At 37.7% G+C, this 12,436-nt stretch overlaps 1 pseudogene; it reads right to left on the minus strand.

Moving 5' to 3' along the window:
• Positions 1-10,966: 10,966 nt before the first annotated feature.
• Positions 10,967-12,172, minus strand: LOC122230094 (annotated as a pseudogene).
• Positions 12,173-12,436: the final 264 nt, after the last annotated feature.

A 12,436-nucleotide genomic window follows, 5' to 3' on the forward strand; every position in this document is an offset into this window, starting at 1 on the left:
TTAGAGTCCACATTTAAAGCCCTAGGAAAAGAAGCTGAACCGGCAGTGTCTCTGGGTCCTATAATGGAAATTAGGTCCCATGATCAACAAAACGGAAGGGAGGGAGGGGGCGTTGGCCAAACATGCAAGGTTGGAATTATTCCCACTTTGAAGATAAGAGAATGAAGGCTCAGAGAGTTGAAGTTATTTTCTGAAAGTAAGAACTACCAAGTGGTACAGATAGAATTGTGATCCATCATGTTTATGTCCAAAGCATATAGTATTTCTAATAAATCATGCAGAAAGAGCTGATATTTATAAATTTGTATTCTAAGCTGCCAGAAGCTACACAAACATAGATGTGGTTACAAAAGATTAGTTGTTTTAACTATAGCCTATAAAGTTGATGTTATCTTTACCTCCTGACTATAACATTAAAATGGAAGTCTAATGTAACAGTGGAATAAAATTAACTGCAGACCGTAGCTTAGCAGCAAACAGATCTTGTTTTCTAAATTCTGGGTTCATCTTTTACCATAACCCACTGAGACACTTCCCTTCTTGTCAACTAATGAGACTATTTTCGATATATCTAGAGATGTGTTATAAATTTTAATTTGTTCTATTTATTTAATGAAAGTTATTGAGACTAATCCTCATTTTCTTTCAAGTTAAAAGAAAAGATTTTCATTTAATAAAAATTAATGACCTTCACACTGACAAAGATTTTTGAGTTCAGAGCATGAGATTTAAGATTTTGTGTAAAAGGGGTTCCCAGCACAAATGTAATGAATTGGAAGCCCACTTTGGCAATATGATGATAACTTTCTTGGCAAATCTAAATTGCTTTATCCGCAGAAGCAGTGAGGAGAAATTGTAGTATGCTCACAGAATATGGGACTCTTTGTAGCAAGTGACACTGCTTTGGTTTTGGTCTCCTGCCTCATTTATGCCTAAACATTATATTTTACTTAATTTGAAATTTCCCCCTCAATATGAATGGGTAAAAGAGGAGGGGAAAATGGAATTTAAATACCATAAAATCCACCCTTAATATCGTGTCATTTTGTGCACAGTCAAGCTTTGGATATTAATGGGAAAATTAAATTAAGGTTTTAACATAAAACCAGAAGATGAAGCAAACAGCAAAATATATTTTCCCATGCCTATTGAGTATACTCTTTATGTAAAGCCTCCCTAGCACCCTTAAAGCTCTATATATAACTTATTAGAAAAGCAGATGTAAAATCCCCTCCATGCTAAATTGCAGAAATTACTTTTCCTTAAAGTCAACTGACAGAGTGAGATTTTTTAAAAAGAGCTGAGATTCCAGGACAAATCCATGTAAGCCTCTCTTTTGATCTAAAGTCAAATTTCATTTAACAGATAACAGATAATTAAAAGGCAAATAGATGAGAACAGCCAGTGGTTTTTTTCTAAAACAATAGGTCATCTGGTTTGGCAGATTGCAACTCAACCAACAGTGTTTGTTCAAGTCCAGTATAGCTATTGTATTTGTAAATTTTTTTTAACGTTTATTCATTTTTGAGAGCTGTAGAGAGACAGAGCATGAGTGGGGAGGGGCAGAGAGAGAGGGAGACACAGAATCGAAGCAGGCTCCAGGCTCTGAGCTGTCAGCACAGAGCCCAACGTGGGGCTCGAACTCACGAACTGTGAGATCATGACCTGAGTTGAAGTCGGACGACCAACCGACTGAGCCACCCAGGTGCCCCTAGCTATTGTATTTGTAAAAAAAAATAAAAAATAAAAAAAATACTCTTCCTGGAAATGGCAGACTAGGGAAAATACCCACATCATGAAGTCATAGACCATATTCCCCAAGAACTTTATCCACTTGGCCATTAGGTGATTTGAAAATAAGAATAAAAAAATGTATCACTAGAATGCAGAAAGAATGGTTAGAAATGGTCTGTTGAAGAAACATTATGCCTGTTAAATCACGAGATACTGCTTTAAGGGAATTGTCTGTGCAAATCACCTGGGATGAATGGGTGATTTATTGCTCCAGACGGAAGAAAGAGGGAAAATACAGTAATAGTATTTGAGCATCATTCTCAGGATGGTGTTGTTTGACCAGGACAGTGGAGGGGGTATTGGCCAGTCTGACTGGATTGATTCACAAGCAAAAGGAAAGGAAGGGAGGGACTGAAGCCAACAAATTTTATACAAAGAATTTGTTTTTAAAAGAACATCTGAGATAATGCCTCCTCGGGGGCTGTGCTGAGAGTAATCAAATGCCAAAGCTGCCAACATTTAGGGAGCTCTGCAATGGGGATGACAAGCCGATGACAGTATCTAGGCTTGTTTTGATCTTTCAGGACTCATCAGGCTTTGCAGCTGTTCTTTCTCAAAAGCACTCAGACCGGAAGAGAATAATTAATTTACCCTGCGCACACAAGTCAGGTTCAGAAAGCAACAGTGAAGAGGCCAAGGGCAGAGCTCCTGGGTGGGTCGATCCTCCCATTCTGTCCCAGTGGCCCCTCTGAAAGCTTTGCGAGTCACGTGGCCAGAATGCACGTAGGAAAAATGCAAGTGGTGTTGCTGTGTGTGCTCAGAGTGGCTGTGGAAAGAATGCACTTAATTGCTCTTAAAGCTGCAGTTCATATTCACACGATTGTTAATCCAGCCTTTTCCTAGAGGACTGAATAAGAAATGTGTAATTATTTCAGTGAAAAACAAAAAAAGCACTTATTGGGCACCTAGGTGTCTCAGTGGGTTGAGCACCTGGCTCTTCACTTAGGCTCAGATCACGATCTCACAGTTCATGAGTTCAACGCCTGCGTCAGGCTCTGCAGTGACAGTGTAAAGCCTGTTTGGGAATCTCTCTCTCCCTCTCTCTGCCCCTCCCCTGCTCACATGCTCGTGCTCTCTCTCTCTCTCTCTCTCTCTCTCTCTCTCAAAGGTAAATAAATACATACATACATGCATACATATACATTTAAAAACAAACATACAAACCATTTACTCAATGTCTACTTAGCACCAAGCACTGTGCTACGCTTCAGAGACATAGCAGTAAACATATAAATCAAGTCTTTGCCCTTGATAAGATTAGTTTAGTGTGCTATGGAAGGTGTCAAACAATCACATTATTATACATGTAAATACAAAATATGATAGAGACTCTGAACAAAAAGTATAGGGTGCAATGATTGATTAGAGCAGGGACACCTGATTTAGCTGAGGAAGGGTCATTTTAGCGGAGACCAAAGCAAGAGGAAGATTTAACAAAGTATAGAATACAGGGAATAGTCCAGGAAATACAAGAAACCTAATGCGCTCTGGAACCAAGAGGAAGCAACAGACTACATAAGAGTGAGAAGTGAAAAGGAAAGGCGAGAAGGCATTAGGTCGGTTCATGGAAATTAATGATAAAGCAGAGAGCAAGCAAGCTGCCGTGGGAGGAATTGATAGGAAAAAGTCTCCTCAAATCTTCCTTTCCTGTGACATGTGAAAAGAGAGGCACATGCTCACTAGAAGAGTTAGCATGGCAGAGAAGCATAGACTGCATCTGCTTAATGCCAAAGGAGTTAAGATTAAAAAAAAAATAGTTGAGCTGATTCTCGTATGGATTTACCTTGTGTGGCAGTTCCATTTCTTTATGCCCTGAGTTGACCTTAAGGTGTCCCAGTTAGAAATCAGTACACATGTTTATAATATATATATATATGTATTCATCTTGGACCTCTCTATCCTGAATCACTTGAATGCATCTCACAGTTGACTGGTTTATAGCCTTGGCACAAATGACACTTCTGATTCACAAATCAAATAGAACATATGCTTCGTTGTGATAACTTAATTTATATATTATCACTAGAGCATAGTTTAGAACATCAGGACAGGTAGGAACCAAGGTGTTTGGAGTTTACCAGTTCTTTATGGGAGATGCTTTTGTTATTCTCTCTGTCTAGGGTCAAATCCTGCCAGGTCAAAGTTAAGCTCTAAGAGAGACTTCCCAAACCTTCTTGTACCATCTGGCAAATTCAGCTTTTGAAACTCACCTTTCACATGATATTAACTACATCTTTTATCTGGGATCTTGGTAATATTTCTTAGTGTCACAGGTTCATTTCTGACATGTTTTTGTGCATTACACAAGTCCAGTTACATTGTAGCAGACTACAGACAGGTCTGGGAACAGCTGAATGGGGTAGACCAGGACGCAGCCTGCCACAGTCATTTCTTGTGGGAAAAGACAGAAAAATGTCCTCAGCCAGCTTTTGAAAAAGTATTCATTGGCTCGCCTAACAGAAGAACCTGCAAACTGGTTTAAGGTATTGCGTGATTCTGAACTCAAACTTTTCCAGATATCTCAACTATAGTTCCTCGAATATGGTTTTCTCCTCATGGTAAGAAAAGGACTACAGCCGTTTAAACCTCCTATCATCCTTCTACAAAGCCCTGAAGAAAAAATGCAAGATTCCCTTTTAGGAAGAAGAAATTTTGCTCTCCCAGGATTTTCAATGTTTCTTTTAAAATTTTATTATTTTCAGCCTTACTGAGATAAATTTGACGTACAAACTTGTACAAATTTTGTACAAATTTGACATACAAAATTTAAGGTGTGCACCATCATGATTTGATTTTATATATATATAGTGGAATAATTACAGTAAGGTTAGTTATCACATCCATTATCTCACATAATTGCTGTGTGCGTGTGTTTTTGTGTGTGTTGAGAACTTTTAAGATCTACTCTCTTAGCAACTTTGAAATACACAATACAGTATTGTTAAGTATAGTCACCATGTTGCACTTTAAACCCCCACAACTGATTCATCTTATGACTGAATGTTGTGTTCTTTAACCACATTCACCCATTTCACCTATTCCTACTTCCTCCCTTCCCCACCCCTGGCAAACAGCAGTTTACTCTGTCTCTAGAAGTTCTGTTTTTTGTTTTTTTGTTTTTAAGATTCCACACTTAAGTGAGATCATACAGTATTTGTCTTTGACTTACTTTACTCAACATAGTGCCCTCCAGGTTTATCCATGTTGTCACAAATAGCAGGAATTCCTTCTTTTTTATGCTGAATAATAACTATCCCATGTATATTGTATGTATGTGTGTATCTGTGTGTGTGTGTGTGTGTGTGTGTGTGTGTGTGTGTGTGTGTGTGTGTGTACACATATATGCCCACATCTTTCTTATCTGTTTATCCATCTAGAGACACTTTGGTTGTTTCTCTGTCTTGCAATTATAAATTATGTTGCTGTGAGCATGAAGGTGCAGATATCTCTTTGAGATAGTGATTTCAATTCCTTTGAAGATATATTTAGAAGTGGAATTTCTACATTATATGGTAGTTCTTATTTATTTACTTATTTTTGTAGTTCTCCTTTTAGTTTTTTGAGGAGCTTCTTTACTATTTTCCATAATGGCTGTAACAATATACATTCCCATCAACAGCACACAAGGGAAACCTTTCTTCCACCTCCTTGACAATACTTGTTATCTCTTATCTTTTTGAGAATAGTCATTCTCACAGGTGTGAGATGGTATCTCATTGTGTTTTGATTTGCATTTCCCTGATAATTAGTGATGTAGAGCACCTTTCATGTGTCTGTTGACCATTCCTATATCTTCTTTGGAAAAGTGTCTATTCAGAGCCTTTGACCACTTTTTAATCAGGCAATTTGTTTTATTGCTCTTGAGTTATACGAGTTTCTTCTGTATTTTGGATATTAACCCCTTATGAGATCTATGACTTGAAATATTTTCACCTAGTCTATAGGTTGGTTGCATTTTAATTCTGTTGATTGTTTCTTCTGTGTAGAAGCGTTTTAGTTTGATGTATTCCCACTTTTTTTTTTTTTTTTTTTTTTGCTCATGGTGCTTGTACTTTTGGTGTCTTAACCAAAAAATCATTGCTAAGACCAATATGAAGAGATTCCCCTTTGTTTCCTTTTAGGAGTTACTAAACGTTTCTCTGGTTATAATTTGTTTTGAGCATGTTCCACACTCATCCATTAAATAATTCCTGTGACTAGGGCATTGCCATAGGATAATTGCCTTAAGGATGTTATGAGTCCCATTCCAGCCCCATAGCTGAGAACAGAAAAACAGTAGGCTACCAAAAAAATCACAACCAAAAACAAACAAAAAACTAGTGCTGTCATCAGGGAAGGAGAGAAACGCTAGAGAAGCAACCAAAAAATGTCTGCTCTGCTTCTCAAAATTGCTGTTTTATGAATTTGTTGAAAACAAATGTAACCATTTTAACTCTATAAAGAGGGGAGTTAATTTTTTGGTTGTTTTTATTTCTGAGGCGATAAAGTGTAGCAGACATGTTGTACGGAGTAAAAGTCATTGTGCTGCTTCCTACTTTGGAATTTGGGCTACCTCAAATGTTCTTTCTTCTCTTTCTCTGGTACATGGTCTTCTGTGTTAAGGATATGTAACCCCTAGAATTCAACCAAGAAAGGAAATCAGAAATTAGATTGCATTAGCAGGGTGACATATGGATCTACTTCCTGATCCTGGTCATAAGTCTGTTTATATGACTCAGGCTAGCTAGAGACACCCATTCAATATGGCCTCCAGTCTTTTTATCCATTGAATGGTCTGGTAGGAAATGAAGACATAGATTGGCTGCACTGAGAAGGGGAATGCTTCCTGGTCCTGGAAGGCCTAAGAGTACATACAGAGATTCAGAGAAGCAGAGATGAGACTAAGAATCAGTACTTTTTAAGGCAGTAATTTATTTCTTATCTCCTTTAATGTACATCTTCTCTTAGGGATATTCTTAAGGACTGTGAACCAAGACTTTTCTCTGGTTATAAAATTTAGTAAATAAACAAAGGGGAAGATAAATATCTAGAGTTTCTATAATTTGTCTCAATGTTATCTTCTGGTGATTGCTGATACAATACCAACTTGTGATCTTCAAAGATGTCCTACAATATTGTGAAATCTCTGTGTTTGTGTGAACATTTTTCCCTCCATAGCTACCATTTTTTAACTACCTCATTTCAACTCGTTTTGTCAAGGATAAAATCAATTTCTCTTTCCTTCTAGAATCCTATTAGTAATAGTGAATCTCTTATAGAAACTAGAGACTAGATTTAAACTAGGTTTAAAGTTCTAAAGTTTAGATTGACCACAGTTCTGTTCTTTGTTAGTAGCTTACAAGATCATATCCCTAAGCAAATTATTTAATTTGCTTTTTATTTGAGTGTTAGCTTTTTCATCCATAAATGGAAATTATAATCTCATACCAAAGGACTTTTGTGAGAGTTTAAAGAGATTTATGTAGAGTGTAGTCCATAGTATATGCTTAAAATACGTTAGCTGTTGTTAACCTTGTATCTTCATCAAGCACAGAACCAGAACAATAAATCTGTGCTAGATTGTATAAAGTTTTTTTTTTAATTTATTTTTGAGAGAGAGAGAGAAGTGAGACAGAATGCGAGGACAAGAGAGGAAAAGAGAGAGGGAGACACAGAATCTGAAGCAGGCTCTAGGCTCTGAGCTGTCAACACAAAGTCTGTTGCAGGGCTTGAACTCATGGTCCACAAGATCATGACCTGAGCCAAAGTCAGATGCTTAACCAACTGAGTCACCCAGGTGCCCCTGTGCTAGATTATATAGAATCAAGTGAGGGATCTGCAGCTATATTCATATCTGAAATAGAATGGAAGGAAAGCATCAAGAAGCAAGTAAACCACTGCACTAAGGCAACATGTTTTAAAGAAGATGTGTCCTTGGAGAAATCTCCATATATTCAACTAGTCATGATGAAGTGTGGTCCTGCCTTTGTGCTACTCTCTTGACTGGCTCTCTCTCCTCATCTACATTTGTTTCTAAGAATTCTTATGCAATCTCTAGGTATTTTCTTTTCTGGTGTAAATTTACTCAGTATCTTTGAATAAAACACATTCTTTTTTGTTTGTTTCCTTTCTAATTTACAGAATAATCTATAGGACTTTGTGTTCAACCATGGTATCTGTTTAATTTTTTTTTATTTTTTGTTTCTGTCATGGCTTATTAGAATAAAAAAATAGTGGTAAGTGTGGTTTGCACATCCTTTATTCCCTAATTGCTAGAGAGAAAACAGCCAATGACAGACAGGAAATTTCCTTAGAATCACCCTGCTGCTTCTCAGAATCCACACTGTCTTTATGCCCTTGTGGGGTATGTTCTTGGGGGATGAGGATCTTAATCAGCCATTGTCAATCGCTCTATCCTGTTTAGTCAGTCATCAACTTTACAAAATAAGAAATTCAAAAGTCAAATTAGGTGGGAGGGGGGAAAGAGGGAGAGAGAGAGAGAGGGAGAAATCCAACAAACTTTTATTTCTACATTTCTTCTACTCTTAAAGCTTATTTTATTTGGACTTCAGGTGCACAGATCTTCATTTTTAATTGCTTTGTTGAAGACAGTCAATTTTTTTCATGGTCCAGCTGATAAATCTTCACAGTATGTTGGGTTTTGTAAAGTTTTAAATGGCTAATTTATTTTACATTTATTGTTTTTTGTTTTTTGGTTTTTTTTGGCCAGGGTTGAAGGCACATATCTGACTTTGCATTTGGCATGAACTTTTAGCACCATTTCAACTACAGCATTTATTCTCCTCACTGATGTTGACTGCATCAGAAAGCTCATGAATCTTAAAAGCTAGCACTTGGCGGTTGATTTTATCTCCATGTTACATGCTATGTGCAGAGGTGCACCTCCCCAGCCTCTGTGAGAACTCAAGAGCTTTCTCCAGATGCTGAAATATTGGTGGCTCATAACACTTAGGAGAGTTCCTCTCTGGGTGATGTTCTCAGCCAAAGAATTTCTTTAGAGCCCAAGGTCAAGTCCTCTTTCTACAGTCTGGACGCACCCTACCCTGATCAGTGTAGGCATATGAAAGCCAGGTCCTTTACTTCAATGGGAATGACTTAGAAGGGCCATCTCATTTCTGTAGGATTGAATGAGGCTTTTCTTGGGACTAAATCCTAGGTAAAATCCATTCTTCCCAACCCTATTTTTTTTTCTCAAATGTGTGTTCTTGAGAGCATTCTTCAAAGAATTTCTCTTTAAATATAGGTTTTATTATTATTTAGGTGTGAAAGAGGTGGTCGTCACTGAAAGAATAGTTTGTTAGTTGTCAAGAAGAAGGGGCACACTACACCATGGTAGCAACATACAGAAACACTAAGGTCAGTCCGGAGGCAATGGGAGGGTGAGATACTGCAAGCAGTAATCATTACTAGGATTTTCAAGGGAAAGAACAAATGTAGCAAATTTTGTGAAAATGTCTGTAGAATCTGGGGCATGGAGGTTGCCCTTAGTAGCCTGGTACCTGGCACTGGAGTGGTGAGAGCAGGTGATTGGGGATGTGGGTTCTGGATTGTTGGGTTTGCATTTAAAAAGCACACTTAAGGGGCACCTGGTTGGCTCAGTTGGTTTAGCATCCAACTTCAGCTCAGGTCATGACTTAGTGCCTCATGGGTTCGAGCCCTGCTTTGGGCTCTGTGCTCACAGCTCAGAGCCTGGAGACTGCTTCTGATTCTGTGTCTCCCTCTCTCTCTTTTCCTCCCCCATTCACTCTCTGTCTCTCTCTCTCTCTGTCAAAAATAGATGTCAAAAAAACTAAAAATTGAAAACCACACTTAAATACAGAGAACAAACTGAGGATTGCTAGGGAGGTGCCTGGTGGAGGGATGGGCTAAAAGGGTGACGCACTTTAAGGAGGGCACTTGTTGGGATGAGCACTGGGTGTCATACATAAGTGATGAATCACTAAATTATACTCCTGAAACTATTATTACACTATGTGTCAGCTAACCTGGATTTAAATAAAATTGAAAAAAATACAAAAAATAAATAAAAAACAAAAAACACACTTGTAGTCAGGTTGTATACTTCCCTAGAAATTGGGCAGCTCCTTTAGTGTTGGCAAGTCTCCAAATGCCAAAGCCTCAGAATACAGAAAATAAAAGACATAGCTCAGACAACTTCCTACGCATAAGTTTTCATCTTAGATTCTGTCTCTCTGGGAACCATACCTAAGGCGCCTTCCATTTTGCTACCCACAGTGCATAGTGTGTAGGCTCTTCCTCCTCCAGATGTTTAATTATTGACTTTTCAAAAGAGAAAAAAGCCCTAATCCATGGCATTAGCTCGTTTGCGTGGTGTAATGATCCAGTCATGGCTGATTTCAAGCCAGAACACTCATGTCACTGGGAGCTGGGAGAGACGCATAGGGTGGGAGCTGACTCTAGCATACCACTGGCTTCTCCTCAGGGGTGATGAAGACATTTTCATGAAGCATTTTCACCAGCTCAAGTGTAACTAAATGCTACGTAAGTTGGACTTCATGAGTTTTCCCACTAATTCCTTACCCCACATTTCCCACGTATTGTAGGTTTGCAAACTGATTTTCTCCAGGTGTTGTCCTGGCATAATTTTCAAACTAATAACACAAACAACTTTGTTAAGGCCGTATTTTATTTAATGCTTAATGAAAAAAAAAAGGCAGTGTCTTTTATTTTCAGATATGTTTTTAAAAGTCTGTGCTCAAAAATCACGAAGAGTTGGAAAGAATCTGAAATCATTAAGGCTTTAAATATACCTTACACAATCTTGTTTACATAAAAATACAAGTTAAATATAAACATTAAAAACTGGTAATTTTATTAAATCGGTTTCATGTGATCCCCAGTTATATATAAAAGTTTCTTAGTTCTGTTATTTGTGAGAAGATCAGTACCAGATTGAATTACTATCTATTGGCATAAGGCCCTAAAAAGCTTACTTCACCATTAATCTTTTACCTGATTAAATGCATTTCCTAATTAGAGATTACCTAAACATTGGAAAAAAATGAAAAGAACAGTATTTTCGTAAATCAACAAGTAATAGGGCTGTAATGTATCACAGAACATGAAGATATACATCTGTGAAAATAACATTATATGTTATATACACACATGTCTGCATGTATGCCCCGCCCCAACATGCTCACATACTCAGTCATAAAACAAAGCTTAATGTGATGCGCTTTTCCAGTTCATTCTTCAGTTTTGCATTTTTTCTTCATTAATTATGAACAGCTTCGTGTCGTGTCATCCTCCCACTCTTGAAGACAGTAAGAAGAAGATCACGATGGAGTTCTTCAAGGTGTCCTTTTCTCAAGTGTAACAAAATTCTCTGCTCTTTCCTATGTAAACATAATCCTCCCTTTCGGGGCCTTTTGTTGGGATCAGCAAATGGATTCCTGAAGACAATAATCCCAAGGCCATGGGGTACAAGAAGGAAAAATTCAAGAGATACCTTATAAACCTCTGGAGCAGAGCGCCACCAGAACCAAAGGAAATATTTTTAACACTCCTTTTTTGTTGTTGTTTTGTTTTCGGTTTATACCTTTCACAGTTTCACCTGAGGTATTTGTATACCGTTTCCTTGACTAACTCTAAGATAGCATGGCAGCAACTTGTAGCCCTTTGAATTCTCAGTAATAGGGAATTTCTTACCTAAAATATCTAAAATCTTTACTATAGTGTTAAGAGGATTTCAAGAATCAGGTCTAATTATTAGTGGTGCCTTTGTACAGTTTGCTACTATTAAAAGTCTTAGATCTTCATCCCCTATTTTTTCGCACACATTATAAATGCTATAGCTATTCCTGACTACAGATACAAGCAGTAATGAAAGCTGTGTTACTTGATGTTCAAAAGCATCTCTTTTGCAGTCTTTACCTCAGGCTCTTGTGATACCGTATTGTGCCAATGGAACAGAATAGCCTGGAACAGGATCTTTTGTTCTGTATTTTTAATTAGAGCAATTCCTGCTACTGTATCTGTTCCTTTGAAGTTAACCGAGTGAGCAGACGCTCCTATGCCAGTGGTGTCTTGGAAGGACACTCCTCTGTAGCCAAAACCACGTAACTTATGTATCATCTAGATTATCAGAAGTTGCTAAGAAATATTTGGCCAATATTTTCTTCTGCTCTCTAGAATTTTTGTAGCCACTATGATTAGATACCAGGACTGAACAAGAATAGTCTCAATTCACTTTGTAAGTCATTAACATTCAATCTGTGTTTTCTACTGCAAAGAAACGGTTTCCTCTGGCAATGACAGAGCCCTCAGGAACAGCATTTACTTCTTTTGGAGGATGTCCATCATATTTCTCAAGAATGTAGTTCTATCAATTTTCATTAAAGACACCATCTTCGAAAGTTCATTAATCTTTTATTCTGCAATGTTTCTTCTGCTGTTCATCCGACCTAGTGATTATTTTTATCTCAGACATTGTCATTTTCACCTCTGTAAGTATGATTGGGGTCTCTTTTACATCTCCCATGCCTCTACTTAACAAGATCAGTCTTTCTTCTGACTTGTTGAGTACATGGAGCAGATGGAGTGCTGTTAGCGTTTTATTTCTTAACCTGGGTGGTGGATACATGGTGTGTGCTTTACATTACATTGGCACGTCATATCA

This window comes from Panthera leo, chromosome A1 (assembly GCF_018350215.1).
Source record: "Panthera leo isolate Ple1 chromosome A1, P.leo_Ple1_pat1.1, whole genome shotgun sequence".
In the NCBI taxonomy this organism is placed as follows: domain Eukaryota; kingdom Metazoa; phylum Chordata; class Mammalia; order Carnivora; family Felidae; genus Panthera; species Panthera leo.